Source organism: Mauremys reevesii, linkage group 6, assembly GCF_016161935.1.
Source record: "Mauremys reevesii isolate NIE-2019 linkage group 6, ASM1616193v1, whole genome shotgun sequence".
NCBI lineage: Eukaryota > Metazoa > Chordata > Testudines > Geoemydidae > Mauremys > Mauremys reevesii.
Window position 1 is genome coordinate 73,982,407 of NC_052628.1, and position 19,814 is coordinate 74,002,220.

Genomic DNA, 19,814 nt, shown 5'->3' on the forward strand with positions numbered 1-19,814 from the left:
CCATTTAAAAGATGGGTTTTCCTGTGGGAAGAGACTAAAGAATGACATATCTCAGTAACATTTGCTGGGTGAATTTTCTCAGCAGTTGTGGGGCCTACTTACAAATGCTACTGATCCCTCAGGATCCACATAGAACCTGTTAGAAGCTTGGCTCTTGTTCTGTTTTCGTTGCAGGCTCCTCTCCCTAGCAGTGTGGCTCCATTGAAATGATGCTGCCATGGCTTCCCTACCTGGCAGTTTACCTGGAATTTACCTTCACTTTAAAGGAATTGGGTTGGGGGGGAGAAGAGGGAGTTCCCGCTCATGGAGGGTAGCTGTGGAAATGAAATACAACCCTTCTACTGTGCTAATATTGGGGAGGGAGTAATGTTCATCCCACCTTCTGCCCAGCTCACCTACTTCTTTTTCTGGTTGGATCCATGGACTCATATTAAACCTTGTGTGAGGTCAAAGGGAAGTGAATAAAACTAAGCTCTTTTTCCTTGTAGCAGGTGTCCTTTCCACACAAAGATCTTGGAAGGCCCTCCCTTGGGGTAGGTTGCAGTACTCTTTCTGAGCTTCTTTCTTATTGGGTTTGGAAAACCATGCTCTAGGACTCTTGAACCATACAAGGAATATAAGGAAGAGGCTTTGAGTTGGCACCAAAGCGTAGCAAGGAACTTCAAACAAGAATAAAACTAGTGACTATGTTGGCAAGTGTATAAATGGATTTGGGAATGTTTTTATAGCTTAGCACAGGGTACTCTCTTCCTCTTTAATGAATGGCCTCATTCATCATGCTTTAAAGGAGCATTTTGTTTGGTGGTTGTTGGGTTTGGAAAAACATCCAGAGTGCCTGAACTCCGTTTACCAACTTGGCTTACCTTTTGTAGGTACTCTGTATTTGCAACACTCTGTATTTGCAAAAAAACCATCCTTCCACCCATGGGCTATATCAACACTTTTTAAAAATAAATATATGGTGTTTATCTTTGAATACTGCGTATTCATCCCCGTGATGGGGTATTTTAATCCCACCCTGGGATAGAAGGGGCTAAGAAGCAGTTCTTGGCCCATGTAGCCCCACCCCACCTGCAAAGGCTGCTGTAGCTGGTGGAGGAGTTTGAAGGAGAGCCAGACACCCCACTAAGGGTGGGAAATAGCAGATAGGACAGGGGGATGGACCTATCCCGCGAACTCCTGAATAAGGATAAGTGGGAGCCCTTGCTGTAGGAGATCCATGAGTGGCAGGTATCTCAGGTCCCCACTCCAGAGGAGAGACTAGTTTGTTTTTAAGGATTAAGGAATGCTTCACTTAGATTGTTTGTGAGACTCTGACCACACCCTGCACTGGGAAAGTAATTAGTAGGAAGTAGCCCTGAGAGACAGCCTTTGAGCACAGCTGGGTGCTTACTATTGCTGCCACTTGCAGGGCCCTGGGTGGAGCCTGGTGGAATGGGAGGGCCTGGGCTCCTCTATTAACCACCATCCTATGAAGCAAGAAGAAGCTCCTTCCTTCCCCCCTATGGAGATAAGGGGAGACAGAGACATTGTAAGCCTTGAGGCAAGGGTGCAGTGCCCACAGGTGCCTGGAGTTGGGCTGAAGACACTTCCTTTTATGGGGACATTGGTATATTTTGGTAGATTCTGTTGCCCTGGAAGAGCGTGGACTCAACTGTTGACCTAGCTGCAGGGCTTGGTCACTACTTACCAGAAGAGGGTCTTTCATGGAGCAGGAATGACTGAGGGCAAGAGATGGGGAAAAGCTGGGGCCCAGTGACCTAACAACTACTGTAGATAGCATTAATGGTAAGTCCAGCCCCAACACAAACCCCTTCATGTATCCCACTCCTGCAGCCTCTTCCCTGCATGATCAGCCCCCTCATGAAGTTTCTTCCCATTCTTCCTTCCTCTGTCTTACTCTGCCCCATGAAACCCTTCCTGAAGCACCCATGATTATTTATTTGTTTATTTATTTTTTTATGTATTTATTTGTTACACTCCAAAGAATAACTGATGTTATAAAGACATCAACTGAAGAAAAGTCCTGCTGTGAAGGGCTTAATCCAAAACATGAGAGAGAGAGAGAGAAGCAGTACTGGAAAACTGAGGGCAAAGTATAGCTTTGGTAAAATAGGCTTTGTATTGTATAACATAATATATTCACTTCCTGTGGGTTTTGCTTCCTGTATTTACACTGCTTCCAGTTGTATGGGGTCAGGGCATTCAGCTGTCCAGATCTATTTCTATAGAATTCAAGTGCCCATCTAAAGAAATGGCATGTGTGTGGGTGTGGGTGTGGGGGGATGCCAGATTCTCAGCTGTGCCTGAGGAGTGCTTGGTGCAGATGGAGGGTAAATGCACAAAAAATATAGTTATATTGATAGGGAAAGGGTGACTTTTGAGTTTGGTTATCTTGAAAAGCTCCCTGAAAACTCTTTATTTTCAAATAAATGATACTTATCTTAATTCTTTCTTCAGAAATGTTGTTATAATTTGTAGCTGATTTTTTGAGGGTTATTAAAAAATCTTTTTGGCAAAAATTGGTTGTTTGGTTCAAAGCAGCATGGTTTTCCTCTTAGCATTCAAATTAGAATACTAATAAAATGTGCTTTCTAATCTGCATTGCAAACCTTCCTTCCATTTCTAACTCATCCCCATACTGCAAAATCCTAGATCTGTTCCTCCGGCATCCTTGGCTTTTGAGATCTGTCTTTCTGCATTTCTGAAAAGAAAAATTTTAAAGATAACAGAATAAAATGAGAAGTTATTCACTGAATCCACACATTTCTGATAATGCTATGAATGCATACTGCAGGCATACACCAGAACAGCCAGTGAGACAAATACAATTATGGCACTTATGAGGCTATGTGTTCTGGTACAGTATACCTTTTTTTCTTGTAGTTTTCGGATGTTTAATCAGTGGAATTTTTGTCCTCATTCAGTAACAATGAAGGCTAACAAGGGGCCACAGAATGATCCCAATTGGGTACGGAAAGATTGTCTTCCAAGGTTACTTTCTCAAGACTTTAACTTCTTTACTGAGCCAAGTGTTCAAAACCGGGTGTCTCAATTGTGCATGCTCTGGAAGCAGAGCTGTGTGCAGGGATACTGGAACAATTGGTATAGTGGGGGTGCTGAGAGCCATTGAACCAAACTGTAAATGTTGTATATGACGGAAACCACTTCAAGTCAGGGGGTGCAGCAGCATCCCCAGCACTCCTAGTTCCAGTGTGTGTGTGTGTGGTGGGTGGGGAGGGCGAATCCCAGTTTGAGGAAAAAATGTGCTGCATCATGTTAAGCAAATGGTTTACCACTGAATAACAGTTTCTAGTTTGTGACTCTGTGAGGGTGCAGTAATTAGACATAAATCTATTTTATCATTTGCCAAAGTCTGAATACAAACTGGTATCTTGTTGGACTTCAGTGTATTCAATACTCTCGCATGCACTTCTAAACAGATATTATCTGTCTCAAAATAAGGCGGATTTGTTGTTGAGAGTAGACTCAGAATAATTTTTTTTTAATCAAAACTTTTGTGTGGCCCTTTATCTGGGGGAATAATGTCCATTTGTTAGTTTTGGTTAAAATATTAAGAATATAGAAAAAAACCCAAAAACATTGGGGTGAGATTCTTCTCTTTGTTACCCTACTTTCATACCCTTGTACCTGCCCGGACTCAGAAGGAGTTGCTCTTGATTTACACTGGCAAGAGAGGAGAATCAGGAGCAATGAGTGGTGTTTTGTGTATGTAGGCTTCTTTCTTTCTTTCTTTTCTTTTTTTTAAACAGCTTCCTGGTTTTTTTGCTTGTTTTGAGTAGTAATTTGTATATTGGTAAGGAAAAACCAGGGTAATTTCCCCTTTTAAACGCACTCTTCCCTCACCGAAAATGTTCAGTGACTATCCTAGCAATCTTCTGGACAGTGTGGTAGGAGGCACAGAGCAACTGCTTGACTATTCTGCAGTGGGGACCAATAGGAGGCCCACAAAAGCGCTGTGAGCTCTTGTAATTGCTCTTTTTGCTCATTTCTACTCATCCACATTGGATCTTGATCCCACATTCCTGTATAGAGGCCATGGGAGAGCTATTGCTTTCTGGGGCCAGCAGTGACTTCTGTGGAGCCACCTGCTGGGGAAGAGAGAGGGGCTCAGGGATTTGTGGAGTCAGTGTGAGTCCTTCAGAAACAGCACTTGGAGTTGGCTGTCCCCATCTGCTTGCTTGTAAGGAGGGAGGATAATGATGGACCTCTAATTTTGAACTGTCAGCCAGCTCTGGTGCTAGGCTGAGGCTTGCTCAGCTTCATGCTTATCTGGAAGTCATTCAGCCAAGGAAACCTTTGACTCTATGTGGGAACCTTAGAAAACTCTGCCTCCCTCTCAACTTCCATTCCCAGTGACCTCGCTTCTATCTGTATCGGGGGTAAAATCACTGATTCTGTACTCAGGAGAGTGATGGGGCTTCAGCACCACTTCTTAGGTATTCCTGTGCTCCCAAGATCTGTGTGCTGCTCCAAAAGCATGCAGTCTGAACAGCTCTGGTCAGGGTTCCTGAGCAGTAGGGTCAGGATTCTGTAACCATCCCCCCCCCCCTTTTAAGTTTATATTATAATTTAACTGTGGACCTCATCCTGCAAAGTAGTCTTCCTCCTCTCCCAAAGATTTCACTCTAGGCCCTTTGTTAGGTCAATGGTAGCTTGATCTACAGTTTTCAGAATCTTTGTATCCTTCACCCAAGAAATTTGACAAATCTTTGTCTCTTGGATCAGGTAAGCATATTTTCATTGTTTTATCTGTTACAGAGGCTGCATTCACCTTGAATCTGGAAAACCTCATGTCCTGATCTGATCTGTTATCTACATCCAGTAGTAGGTTTGCAGCAGTCGTCTACTCCAGGATGCATGGCATGGGAGAATATCTGCCTTCTTGGGTAGGTATCTTTTATTTAATTGTTTAAAATCTCAGTAAGGTTATAAGATGATAGTGGCATAATTTGGAACAGTTAAAGATGTGCTCTCTACATCCCTGCTTCCTTTCTTTGGCTGAGGCCTTCGGGAATCTAATTGCTGGTCACTGTTCTCTATGTGTTCTTCCATGTGTTCACCCCAGATGGCCAATTGATCTAATTTGATGTTTGAGGCAGCAGTAGCTTTTTGTGGTCTGACAGGTATTGATATCTTGCAGCAATGTGATTACCGATCCTTTCTGGATTGCATTATAGTACCAGGTGAAAAAAGATGGATTGCTTTATATCCCAGTTCAAGCAGATGGCTCTTTGTTTGGTAAAGGGGAGGGAAAGAAGGGGAGTTGTGCTGCAACATGTTACCTATACATTTTCTCATTCTGAAAAATGATCTTAGATATTTTCCTTCTATAAACTTTTGCATTAAACTTTCTACTATGAATTCTTGTTTTCTGATTTGTATAAATCTTACATTAGCTATGTATGTTTGCTGAAGGAATATTTATAAAAAATCACAATAAGGACATAATGATCAACAATTCTGACACTTTTCCTATTCAGATTAGACATCTTTTTTTTAAAGGTTTTTCATATAAGTAACATAACTGAAAAGAGAGCCAGGTATGAGAGTATTTTATAACTAATTTCAGATAATATTTCCTTATATAAATCTTTGCTTTCTTTGCTACAAACTATTTATCTACCAGAGAAAAAATCCCTTTACTCAAAAAATTCCACTACAGGTAAATTATGTATCTTTTTATCAATGTTTTAAGTATGTCAACTGCATTGGACAGAACTCAAATCTTCTCTGAAACTGATTAAAGTTTAATTGTGGAGGAAAGAATAGAATTAATAAATGCCCAGCTGTGTTTCTTGATCTCTTTTCTGGTTTTTACTTGGTAGAAGATAAAAGAAGCAATCACTCTTTAACTATGTAATTAATTTAATATCTGAATAACTTAGCATTCATGAATGTATCTCTGTTTTATCTCATCATTTTATATCTTTGTTTATTTCATCATAAAATTTGCAGAGTTGTAGCTGCGAGGGTAAGAAATCATTTAAGTACTGCTGTTGAAGCAGATACACCTTAATTTGTATGCTGAACTTTGCATGCATGGACAAAAGAATTTTGATTTCTAAAGAAAATATCAGTGGGTAATGATACTGGATTGGTTTGATTTACTCTAGTGATGATGTCTTCATTAGTTGGAACAAATGATTAATCTTTCTTTACCACAGCCACTACTGCGCTTTCTCAGCCAGCCATTTTAATGTTCAAGTTGACAACCAGTCAGAAAGAATCTATTACAGATGATCAAAGCTCATGCTAGATAGTTTTTTGCTCTAAAATGACAAGCAGAAGATTTTTGAAGTCTAGAAAAGGTTATTTGTGCTTTAATCTGTATGTTTTGATGCTCTGCACGTAGCATTCTGTTTGTTGACTTATATCTTGTTCTTTTATGTGTTAGTGAATTTTACCTGTTTAACCACTTTGTAAAGGTATGTAGAAGTGCTGGATGAAACTGACTATTACAAAATAGGAGGGGTCTCTTCACCAATACACACTGCCTTCCAGGTATAGGGGTGTGGGGTAGGGAGAGGAGAGGAAGTAACACAAATCTCACTGAACTGAACACATAACTGGTGTCAAAAGGCTCCTGAGCCCCTAATGTATTCAGCAACAAGTCACACTGGATGTGTGCCAATCAACTGAGTTTCAGAGACTATGACAGCAGGAAACGAACCAGAAAACTTCTTAAACAATTGTTTTTAAAAGGTGTTTTGATCTACTGTTCACACACTTGCACATGCCACAGGCTGAGGAATTTAAAACAGGGTGCTTCTCAAAGATCTGAGTGCAGGCTATTAACAAAGAGAATTGGTTTTTTTATACGCGAGTTGGTGTCTCCCTTGCCCCCATTTTAGGGTCTGAACACTAAACTTTAAGTTTTCAAAATTGTGTCTCTTCCACAGACTTTTTTTCTCCTAGACACTTCGATATTACATCTAATCATAACTCATCCATGCTAGTATGATACTGCCTGAAGTTCTCAGGGGATGCACCCTTGTGGCATGGTATACCCATCTCATCTTGGAAAAATAGACAAGAGGTTTTTGCTTTGCTTTGTCTGTGTTTGTAAAATGCAATTCTGACTGCAGAGCTTGCGAGACTCCCTTTATAACAAATGGATTCTGTTTAGGATATTATGTTTCAGTGAAACACTTTGAGAGAATCTACTCACTTTTATATATCCTACATTTAAAGACCATTATAATTATGGAATAAACACTGTAAACACAGATCGTAATGCTAAATTCGCACAGCTCAAGAAACCTGAAATAAAAATGGAATAAATAGCAAACATGATGTTCCACTGGTAGTGTAGGAACCATGGAAAGTCCCCGACATTGTAGATGCTGCCAGATTTCACTAGCACAATCAAGTGGGCAGCCGTGGACTAGATAAACATGAAAGCCCAGATTCTCAAAGGTATGAAGCATCCACCTCCCATTGTTTCAGTAGAAGTTAGGAACTTAAATACCTTTTTGGGGTTCTGTGCTGAAGAGTCCATATTCCTTGGGTGGGGCAGGACTAGGCATGGCACCAGTTCCAAATATGCCAGGGTGTTCAGGGGTCACAGCCCTTCTAGTCTAGGAGCTAGAGTAGCAGTTGTGGAGGGTATCCCCATGCCCTCCTCTGTTGGGATGAATGCTATGCACCCTCCAGTGTAATTTCACAGATCTTCTCCAAGAAATATTTGTTTATTGTGGCTTTTTCCAAGATGATAGGGAAGGTGAATGTCAGCTTCACCTTAACTGCACTATTACAGCAATCTTTTAAGGTGCTCATGCTATTAATAGGTTTTCTTGGAAAGGATGATAAAAGATTATCTGCCTGTTGCTTGGAAAATCCACCATTAGGTATTTATTTATATGAAGCCCTTGTGAATTCCCAGTCAAGGGAAAACTTGGACCATTCATTTGGAAGTTGCAAACTCAATGCTTCCCTCTTTTGTGTCAAAAAATAGTTATAAGATGCATTTCCTTTTCTTTGACACTGTTATGGGGAAAATATTCTTAAAATCCACCTCTTGAAGATTGTATCAGAGGGGTAGCCGTGTTAGTCTGGATCTGTAAAAGCAGCAAAGAATCCTGTGGCACCTTGTAGACTAACAGACGTTTTGGAGCATGAGCTTTCGTGGGTGAATACCCACTGACATGCATCTGACGAAGTGCGTATTCACCCACGAAAGCTCATGCTCCAAAACGTCTGTTAGTCTATAAGGTGCCAAAGGACTCTTTGCTGTTCTTGAAGATTGGAGACTCCAATAAATTTAAATTGGGAGAAATATAAAAAGCTGAAAATATACAATTAAAGAAACAATGAAGGCAGATGTGTTATCATTTCAGTCTGAGTTACAATTTTCTCTCTGCCTGGGCTCTGCTGAGCCAAAGGGGAAAACATAACCAAGTAAAAGTTAGTTAAGCTTGCTGATTTTAGGCTTACACTTTACTTTGTAAAAACAAACCTATTTATGCTAAAATTCTGCCCAGATGTTCTCAGTTCAGATATTCTTCTCTTTCTAGACACCTCAAATACCAGATAGACTGTCAATGTGAGTTCCATGCACATAGGCAGAACTGAATGTAAGTGATAGTGTCTCATGGGTTGATTTGAAAGTAGAATTTTATCCTACAGGTAGAATTGTGTAATCCCATCCATACTCTTTCCTCTCTGGTACAGTCAAGTCTGTGAGAGCTCATTATCCAAAAAGATTCCTACACAAAATGAGGTTACAAAACACTGACCTTTTGAACTTTTAATGGATTGTTCAACAACACTTGGCTCCCCTTATTGCAGTAGCTTGATGCTACAATTCATCAAGATCACTTCTGTATGTTTAAAACGGCTCTAAATTCAGCAGACACATTCATAGGCGGCAGGTTTGTATAATTTTTGGTGGGGCCCAAAATGGTGGTGCCCCCCCCACTCCCGCCCTGTAAGCCAATATAAAATGAAGCTACAACGCGTCAGTGCCACAAGATTACAAGGTTGGAGAAGGGGTAGGGGGTTCCAGGGGCCAGTCAAGGAACAAGGAGCAGGGGGGGTTGGATGGGGCAGAGGTTGGGAGGGGCAGTCAGGGGACAGGCAGCAATTGGATAGGCATGGGAGTCTAGGAGGTTTATCAGGGGACAGGTAGGGGGTGGGGTCCTGGCGGGAAGTTGGGTGGGGTCTCAGGAGGGGGCAGTTGGGGACAAGGAGAAGGGAGGCTTAGATAGGGGCTGGGGTCCCAAGGGGCAGTTAGGGGCAGTTGTCTCGGGAGTGGGTAACGGGGGACAAGGACCAGTGGTGCTTAGATAGGGGTGGGGTCCTGGGGGCAGTTGGGGCGGGGGTCGGGGGAGGGGGCAATCAGCGGCCAGGGGCTGTGATTCAAAGGGCTCTGAGCTGCTGGCAGCCGCTGGGAGCCCTGAGCCCTTTAAATCCCAGCCCCCGCGGCTGGGATTCAAAGGGCTCTGGGCTCCCCGCGGTTGCAGGCAGCCCAGAGCCCTCTGATTCCCGGCTGCGGCTGGGATTTAAAAGGCTCTGGGCTCCCCGCGGTTGCAGGCAGCCCAGAGCCCTCTGATTCCCGGCCGCGGCTGGGATTTAAAAGGCTCTGGGCTCCCCGCCGCAGCGGGCAGCCCAGAGCCCTCTGATTCCCGGCCGCGGCTGGGATTTAAAAGGCTCTGGGCTCCCCGCGGTTGCAGGCAGCCCAGAGCCCTCTGATTCCCGGCTGCGGCTGGGATTTAAAAGGCTCTGGGCTCCCCGCGGTTGCAGGCAGCCCAGAGCCCTCTGATTCCCAGCTGCGGCTGGGATTTAAAAGGCTCTGGGCTCCCCGCCGTAGCGGGCAGCCCAGAGCCCTCTGATTCCCGGCCGCGGCTGGAATTTAAAGGGGCGAAACCTAGCTCCAAATATTGGTGGAGCAGAGCCCCTGATTTTGAATATTCCTGGGGCTTTAGCTCCACGAGCCCATATAAGTTGGCGCCCATGGACACATTCCCTAAGAAATTCCATCTTGTATAAGAGGATTCCTTGATCTGAGTAGAGCCAGTGGAATGTCTCTGCATCACCTTCCCCACTGCAGCATCAGTTTAGGTGGCATTCAAGAAAAATGATGTGTCCAAGAGACGTGGTCAGAAAATGGGGTTGTTTTTTTCTGCAGAAAATGTCAATAAAAATGAAAAACGTTATTAAAATGTTTCACGAAAAATCAACCTCCCAAATATTTTGATTCAGAAATATTGCCATAGTACCTCATGGGAATTCTAGTTCAGGTGCCTCTTGTTCCCATTCTCCTCTATAAACCAGGCATTTCATCAGACTACACCTTTCTTGATGTGCCACAATCTCCCTTCATGATGAAGAGAGACAGTTGCCTTATGGGAGTCCCTGGCTGAGGTGCATCATAGAGGAGAAAGGGGACATGAATAAACTGAACTACAATTTCCATAAGGCACCATGGCAGGCTATATCAAAGTCTTTGATTTTCTAGGCATTTGGGTTTTCATCAAAAAAAGAAAGTTTTCTGAGAATAGCAGATGCTTTTCACAGGAAAAAAAATCATTTAGTCAAAACAATTTCCCATCAAAAGTTTCAACAGAATTTTTTTGACCAGCTCTAGTGGCCAGGTTATGTTATCTAGCTATTCTCAGATATGGAAGGACCTCTCACCCTTAAGCAGTTGTTGCAGCCCCGTTTAAATCCTTAGCTTAGGACCAATGCCCAGGCCCAGAATATGGGAGGTGCACTCAACAGAATGTAACTAGAATAGAAAGACTACCCCACTGTTTCTACTGTAGAAGTGCACAATTTTAGTATATGGTTATCTGTAAATTGAAATACTCATGCTTTCAAAATGCTGGAAAAAAATACACTTTAGAGCATTTCACCTGGAAATAATACAGGAAGCTATATTATACTTATTTGCAGTCAAAATGGGTCAATGCTACTACACAGTAAAATAGATGAAATTGTGCTAACATACATCCTCTGTTGGAAAGAGAGCACTTCCTTGTACTACTTACTGAAAAGGAGTGGGGCTAATGGAGCTGCTATCCACAAGGAAAAGCTCAGGAGGCTTTTCATTGCAAATCCATAGTTGTATCTGCACAGAGGTGAACATTCAGTGAGTCACCTCTAGGCAACTTCTAAAGTGAAATTAAATCCTTAGAGGAGCAGCCCCTCATCTTATACATTTCCTCAAAGAGGGCATTCATAACAAGTACTTCCAAACAGGAAGGTAATATCTTTTATTGGACCAACTTTTGTTGGTAAAAGAAACACGCTTTTGAGCTCTTCTTCAGGTCTGGGAAGGGTACTCAGAATGTCTTTTTCACCAACATAAGTCTGTCCAATATAAGAGATTACCTTATCCCTTGTCTCTTTTATATCCTGGGACCAACATGGCTACAACACTGGAAAGTGCTTCCAAAGACAGCCTACTTGGAAAATCTCATGGAAGAAATCAAATGAGACCTTGTTTAAAAAAAACAAAAAACAACTCAAAATTGGGGGGAGGGATAGCTCAGGGGTTTGAGCATTGGCCTGCTAAACCCAGGGTTGTGAGTTCAATCCTTGAGGGGGCCACTTTGGGATCTGGGGCAAAAATTGGTCCTGCTAGTGAAGGCAGGGGGCTGGACTCAATGACCTTTCAAGGTCCCTTCCAGTTCTAGGAGATTGGTATATCTCCTATTTAAAAAAAAAAATTACACTGACAATGATCAATACCCTACATTTGAATTAAACCTTTGGTGCTATAAAATCAAAAAATTTACATGTATTATGTTCAGGGCTGATACTGTTGCCTATTATTAAGGATATGTGACACTTCCCATTATAAGACTCCATTTTCATTGCATACAACTTTGCCAAACGTAAACCATTTGAGCTAAAATTTTCCATGCCATATCTCTGCTTCAGGCTAAATCTTCTTGGAAAACTTCAGCCTAAATGGTTCAGCAATTTCCATGAACAAGGCTAAAGAAAAATATTGTGTTGCCCATGCTTAGAAAGAGGTCTGATGCTATGCCCCCCAACTCCCCTATACTTTGGAGTAGAGATTTGAAATTTGACATTTGACTTGAAATGTGAAATTTTCTTCACATTTATTTTATATAGAGCATATGTTTTGCACACTCTCGCTAAAGCCAAGAGTCAGGCATATAGAATTTAGGAGAAGCCAAAATTAAGGTTGTCTGTGCAACCTTAATTCAGCCCTCTTGTGTGTGTGCATTATGTTATAGTCTTTAATTACATTATTGCATACTATTTTTTCCTATCAGCCCCTACCTTGTTCAGTGCACAGAATGGATAGTGCTTACGGAATGAGCAGTTATTCAATAAGAACATAATGACCATACCTGGTCAGACCAATGGTCCATCTAGCCCAGTATTCTGTCTTCATACGTACAGTGGCTGGTGTCAGATGCTTCAGAGGGAATGAATAGAACAGAGCAATTATTCAGTGATCCATCCCCTGTCATGTAGTCCCAGCTGAGACTTAGGGACACCCAGAGCATGGGGTTGTAGCCCTGACTATCTTCTTGGCTAATAGCTGTTGATGGATTTATCCTCCATGAATTTATCTAATTTTTTTTATCCCAATTGTACTTTTGACCTTCACAACATCCCTTGGCAACAAGGTTCACAGGTAGACTGTCTGTTATGTAAAGTACTTCCTTTTGTTTGTTTTAAACCTACTGCCCATTATTTTCATCAGGTGACCCTGGTTCTTGTATTATGTGAAGGGGTAAATAAGACTTCCTAATTAGGGTGACCGACTAGCCAGGGTGAAAAATTGGGGCAGGAGGAGTGTGTATGTGGGAGGGGAGAGGGGAATAGGCACCTGTAAAAGACAAATCCCCAAATATCAGGACAGTCCCTATAAAATCAGGACATCTGGTCACCCTATTCCTAATTCACTCTCTACACAATTCATGATTTTATATACCTCCATCATATCTCTCCCCACCTTAGTCATCATTTTTCCAAACTGACCAGTCCTAGTCTTTTTAATCTCTCCTTACGTGGAAACTGTTCCATCCCCCTAATCATTTTTGTTGTCCTTCTCTGTACTTTTTCCAATATATCTTTTTTCAGGGTGACCAAAACTGCACAGTATTCTAGGTATGGGAGTACCATCGATTTGTACAGTGGCATTGTAATATTTTCTGTCTTATCTATCCTTTTCCTAAAGGTTCCTAACATTGTTAGCTTTTTTTGACCACTGCTGCGCATTGAGTGGATGTTTTCAGAGAATTATGTTTTCAGAGTATCTACAATGACTCCAAGATCTCTTTCTTGGGTGGTAATAGCTAATTTTGTTTTATTCTCATTGAGCAATGTGTGACCCCCATGCTTTATTTACTGCATACTATTAAAATCCTGCTCCAAAGATAGAATTATTAATTTCCTCATAGGCTTTTTGTGATGCTCATCACTATAGTATCTGAGTGCTTCACAAATATTAATGAATTTATCTTCACAACATGCTTATGAGATGAGTGGGTATTCTTTTTTTTTTTTTTTTTTTGTACACAGGGAACTGAATCAGAGAGATTAAGGTCAAAAGTAGTATTATATTGAACTCTATAAATCAGGGCCGCCCAGAGGATTCCGGGGGCCCGGGGTCTTCGACGGCGGGGGGCCCTTCCGTTCCGGGACCCGCCGCCGAAGTGCCCCGAAGACCCGCGGCGGGGACCCCCCGCCGCCGAATTACCACCGAAGCGGGACCCGCCCCCGAAGCGCAGCCCGGTCTTCGGCGGTAATTCGGCGGAGGGGGGCCCCCACCGCAGGTCTTTGGGGCACTTCGACGGCGGGTCCCGGAAGGGAAGGGCCCCCCACCGCCGAATTACCGCCGAAGACCGAGCTGAACTCGGCGGCGGATCCCGCTCCATCTTCGGCGGTAATTCGCCAGCGGGGGGTCCTTCCGCCCCGGAGCTGAAGGACCCGCCGCCGGCGAAGACCGGGAGCAGAAGAAGCTTCTGCGCCCGGCCCCGCAAGAGTTTTCCGGGCCCCCCGGAGCAAGTGAGGGACCCCGCTCCAGGGGCCCCGAAAAACTCTGGTGGGGGCCCCTGTGGGGCCCGGGGCCTGGGGCAAATTGCCCCTCTTGCCCCCCCCTCTGGGCGGCCCTGCTATAAATTCAAAGCACTTCTCCCATTTACTTCAGTTGCAGCTGCCAGTGCTCAGCACTTCTGAAAATGTGACCCCAGGGATCAATTCAGGCACCCAGAAAATGAGGAACACACGATTAGTGATCACCTATGAAAAGTTTGGTTTAAGTGACTTGAGTAACATCACGTAAGAACTCTCTGTGGCAGAAACAGGGACAGAATCCAGTTTTCTAGGGTAGCATTCAATTATCTTAACTCTGACACCATCCTTTCTCTTTCTGCAATGCCCTGCCTCATTCACTACACACCTTCCAGCTTCTGAAACAAATGAGGCAGGGGTCCTACTTACAAAAGTCTCCTTCAGTCCACAACCCTGATTTATCCCAGACTAGATGACCCTTGTGGTGCCTTCTAACCATATGATTCTGTAATTCATCCTGTACACTGAATAAGGCAGGTATCCTGTGAAAAAATAGATGTGATCATGGAATTAAAACTGCAGCACAATATATGTACACAAGGCGGTTTAATACTGACATTTTCTAACTTTTGAGTGCTTGACTTTACAAATGTAATGTTCTTTTAAAGTAGTATTTTTTGGGTGTAATATCGTCAAATTTCTTTAAATTCAGAGTGCATTTGACCTACTCACATCTATTTATTGATGCGTAAGGAAGTCAAGTTGATGCTGTTTACATGCCAAGAAGACATAAGGAGGCTTAAGATAAAGTACTGTCAGGTAAATGTTTTTATGACTTCTCATTGATTGTGTTTCTTGCTACTCTTCTCTTTTTTGGCCTCTTGGCATATGTATTACACCATCTTAGACTTCTTTGGACTCAGCAGGCCAAATTTAGAGGTGATATGTAAGCCAGTTGTAATTATGTGCTGGTTGGTGCTTTCCCTTTTCTCTGGTTTGTGGAATGCTCTACCTCAAAAATAACTGCATTTCAATTCTGTTGTATGTACATACCGAAGTTTATAAAGAGCTTTGTATCTTTTACTATTATTATTATTATTATTATTTATTATTTGTATTGCAGTAGCATCTGGAAGCCCTGGTCATGGACCAAGACTCCATTTTGCTCAGCAGTGTACAAACATAGAATGAAAAGATGGTCTATACCCTCAACAAACTTACAATGTAAGTTTTCCTTTAGGGCAAAAAACACTGTATAAATATGAAAATTACTCTTATTTTCATCAAGGTCCAAACTTTAAAATAACCCTACTGGTCAATATGATAAGGGTTCCCCCCTCCCGGATAGAAAAATATGGTTTCAAAAAGCTTTTCTTTTTCAATGATTTTTGACAGGTAAATTAAACAAGTTGAAATATTAGTCCTTTTCATCAAACATCTCTCTTGATCAGGATTATATGGACAGATAAGAACTGCATGCTTGATCCTAAATTGTACAGTGCTGTTAAGACTAAAGAGGTAAAAATTGGAGCAAGCTAACTTGTCCTTCATGCTTTGGAGAAGTGTCAATAGGCATGCTAGATAATTGCCAGTGTTAGGCCTAAATTCTGCAGCTGCACCATGCATAGAAAGCTCATTGGAATTCCATGTGTAGATTTGTTCCAAAATGAGACCCCTATTAATTAATTTATTGTCATCTCCAGTTTTGTAAAGGCACTGCGTGATCTTCACTAAAGAGATGATTAAGTAAATATATTTTTGATATTTAACTAGTTCTGATATTGTCTGGTGATAGACACATCAGGGCGGTTTTGCTCATATTTGTAGGTGGGAATAGAATTCAGAGGGCTGAGCCTTTAGTACTGGCAGGTGCTGCTTGCTTACATCCACATTTAAACAGACACAAAACATATTATGAGTGATATTTTGGTTTCCTTTACACTGGTGTGAATCTGAAGCAACTGTAATGACTAGAGCTAGTCAAAAATTTTGTTTAAATGAAACATTTCAACAAGGTTAAAACAAAATATTTCAGCTGTTCTGTTTCACGAAAAATTCTGAGATTTTTTACTTTTTGTCCTCATTCGGGTTGAAAACAAATTTCAAGGCTCAGAATTTCGTGTGGGATGTAAATTTTGTTTTCAACCAGCTTTTCTAATGACTCTCTAATTATTGATATCATGCAAAAATCCCCTTTTGGGGGGAAGGGTGGTCAAAATATTTTAAAACAACCACAATTTTTGACAGAAAATTGTTTTTTTCATAAAATGACATTTCATGAAAAGTGTCTGCTTTTCTGTGGAAACTTATTTATTTAGTCAAAAACTCTAATGTCTGACAACTGAATTATTTTGGCCCCAATATGGCATTTTCTATATTTGAATTTAAATTTTCAAAATTTAAATTTTCCATTGAAAATTTTAAACAAAAGCAATTTTGTTTTTGTCACAATCTTCTGCTGAAAATTCACTACCCCTTTTTTTCATCCAAGCTCTATTTTTGGAGTCATCTTCTCTCCCCTGGCCCTGATCCTCCTCTGTCCCCATGATGATTTTTTTCAGGAACGTTAAGGCACTGGATTTAGATTTAGGAGACCTGAGTTTGGTTTTTGATTCTTCCACAAACTTCCAGCGTAACCTGACTTTCCATGTAACCTGTGACTCAGTGTCTCCTCTATAAAACAGGGATAATACTACTTTCCTACTTCCAGCAATGCTGTGAGTGTACATTCATAAATTTGAGACGCTTCCAGATACTGCCATAATGGGGGATATACAAATACCTAAAGAGATAGATAAGAGTAAATCCATGTTGTAAAGAAGTACTTGCTGTAAAAGATAATTAGGTCCATTGATTCTTGAGAGATCACCTCAAGACAAAGTAAGGCACCTTCCTGGCTTCTATAGATTTTACATAGCAGAGATCAGTAGTAACCATTGCCAAGTTTATTATTTCTGATTGCATAATTATGTACACCTTTGTATTTTCTCAGTGCTCATGTAAGTACAGTAAACAGCATGTAGTTGCCACAGCAACTGTAGAACTTTGAAGCACAGATTCTTACTGTGTTTTACTGCACACAAGGCAACTGAGTAACCTGGCCAAAAAAGTGATGGTTTTTATTTACAATTAAGATTATTGTCTTGTGGTAGCACGTAGCAAACCCCAATGATGGACCAGAAGCCCATTGTATTAGGTGCTGTGCAAAAAAGGGAAAAAAGGGTCTTTGCTCTGAGGAGCTTATAATTTAAGTGAAGCTCACAAAGAACTATTATGTCTCAATTTAATCAATGTGTTGTACACATTTATATACATTGAAAAAAGAGAGTAAAGATAGTATAGCAGAGCCTTTCAACAATTTGATGTTCATAGATCTGCAAAGGACAGACTCTGCCTCCCTTTTCCCCAGCTTCAGTAGTAATACTTCAATCCACAAGTATCCCTTTGATTTTCATGGAGAAATTCAGAGAGTCAGTTGCCATTTTTCATAAGTACGGGTGGCAGAATTAAAGAAGAATGAAATGTATAGCCTTAAGGGGTATGTGTGATTTAAGCTGCAGATCACAGCAAAGATGGTCATTCTTTATGATAATTCCTGCACTGCTCTGGCAAATCTCCCACTGAAATCAGTGAGACTACAAAAGGTGAACTTAGAAAAATTAAATACAATAAAAGATTAAGAGGATCCAGTGATTGTGTTAACTCAATGGTGTATGTAAGAAAAAAACCCACTTCATTTTCTGTTTGCGCATCGATTTTTTTAGGATGTGTACCTTCACAAAGCATTATCTTATACCTAAATAAGAGAAAAGAATCAATGAAATGTCAGAGCGTGTTTGTTTTTTAATGCTTGTCATAGCTTCAGGCACCCAAACTTTAACATTTTCTTGCCAAATATGTACGTTTGACATGCCATTTGGCAAGTTTTATTTTGAAAGATTGCCATTTGCTATTAGTTTTTGCATGTGAAATATTGTTGAAAAATATGGAATATTTATCGGAAGTTTTAAAAGTTATAACATTCCATGTTTAATTTGATCACAGTATTATTTCGTTCACAGTAAGCAAGAATGTGTTGCTCGGATCCTAAAAGATAATTTTTCTATTTTTGGTGTTATCCAGGCAGATGTACATTACAGGATGCAGAAAATATGTCAGAACTAATAACAAAAGGGAAACGTATAACAAACAGTAACTATGACTAATTATTTGGGTAAATTTATACCAAACTTGGAAGCAACAACTAACATGCTCAAGATGCTTTCACAAACAAAAGTTAGTGGTGGGAAAAAGGAGGAGTATAAATGGATTCTGTTATAATCTATTTTAATCCCTAAACTAGTGTTGGTATGATCTCTGATTCAAACAAAAGAATGAGCATTGCTGCTAATGCTTCCAAGGATAGCCTTGATAAAAAGTGTTTAAAAAAAAAGGTGCTTGGCTTCTTCTGTCATATGCTTCAAGATCAATGATTGAGACTGGGTTTATATGTTCAAGATCAAAAAGAATGTTTAGGTTTGCATTTCATCGGAATTGTCTCAGACTCATCTCTGAGATTCTTTGATACCACGGGTCAAATTTAATAAATTGAGTGACTCCAGGAATGAATTTGGCCTTGTGTCAATTCAGCTTGGTGCCTCAGGCAGAAAATGAGATAGAAACTAAAGTTGCAGAATTGCTTGCTAAATCCAAACTGTTCAACTTGTTCAAACACATCTGAGGGCAGAATCTGAAGACTGAAGGGTTGCACAGGTGTCACCGAGGACCTAATTTTGCTGTAATGTGCCCTCCTTCCTGTTGTGAATAAAATAACAATGGACCAGAGAAATGATTTTAAGATTGGAGTCTAGATTAACTTTAAAGTATGGTTTAGAATTTGGGGTTTTGGCTGAACCAGGTCTGGAGTTTGGAAGGAATCTGTCAAGATAATCTTTGAAACATAAACTTCTTACAATATCTATTTTTATTACAAGATTTCAATCACTTGGGGCTGTATCTGGATTGGATTTGGAAAAGCACCACCACTCTTGAAATTTAGGATGCTGTTGAATTGGAGATCCAGTTCAGTCCTATCTCTGGAATAAAATTAAAACACAGCATTTCTTGTGCTCTTGCTTACATGCTCTTGCTTACATCTTCAAATTTCTGTGCATCTTCTCTATTGGAAAATCTACCTTTATCTGTCAGAAGTGGAATTTCTTAACTTTTGAGTTTCAGCATTACTCTGAGCTTTAGGTTGTTCTGCATATGGCAGTAATGATTATGCCAATGATGTCATTGCTATCTCTCTTCTCATTTCAAAGGACTTTAGTGCAAACTCCCATAAGCAAACAGCTGTTAGTGTTGCATCAGAAAGGAAATGATCTATGGGTCTTCAGTGGATTTTCTTATGATCTTTGGATCATTTTAAGAATTTCTTGTCTCGTCTTCCAAAGCCAATGTCTCATGTTTGTATGATAATAGGGCTCACATGAATAAATATGAATTGATGAGTTTTAAAGAGAACTTGATCTGATCAGAATTTTCCTTATATGCAGTCTTGATTCAGTAATTTGTCATTGCCAGTGTTGCACAAACTTTAAATTAAACCCAATTAAAAAGGTTCAGATTGATCCTTAATTTTTACTACATATGTATCATATTCTGGGTTCTAGTCCCGACTCCGCCACAGGTCTGCAGGGTGAATTTGGGGCAAGTCACAGAAGTGCTATATGTCTCTGTTTCTCCATCTATAAAATGTGGATGTTGATACCTCTTCTCTAAAGTTCTATAGAGGAGTGGGATATTCATATTAT

At 40.9% G+C, this 19,814-nt stretch overlaps 1 long non-coding RNA gene across 1 annotated transcript in view; it reads left to right on the forward strand.

Annotated features, from left to right (window-relative positions):
• The first annotated feature begins 1,730 nt into the window (after nucleotides 1-1,730).
• Nucleotides 1,731-19,814, forward strand: part of LOC120408253 — a 118,564-nt gene continuing 100,480 nt past the window's right edge. Inside the window, exons 1-2 of the long non-coding RNA XR_005600568.1 lie at nucleotides 1,731-1,788; nucleotides 4,783-4,910. This is a non-coding gene — a long non-coding RNA (uncharacterized LOC120408253). The remainder of the gene's footprint in view (nucleotides 1,789-4,782; nucleotides 4,911-19,814) is intronic.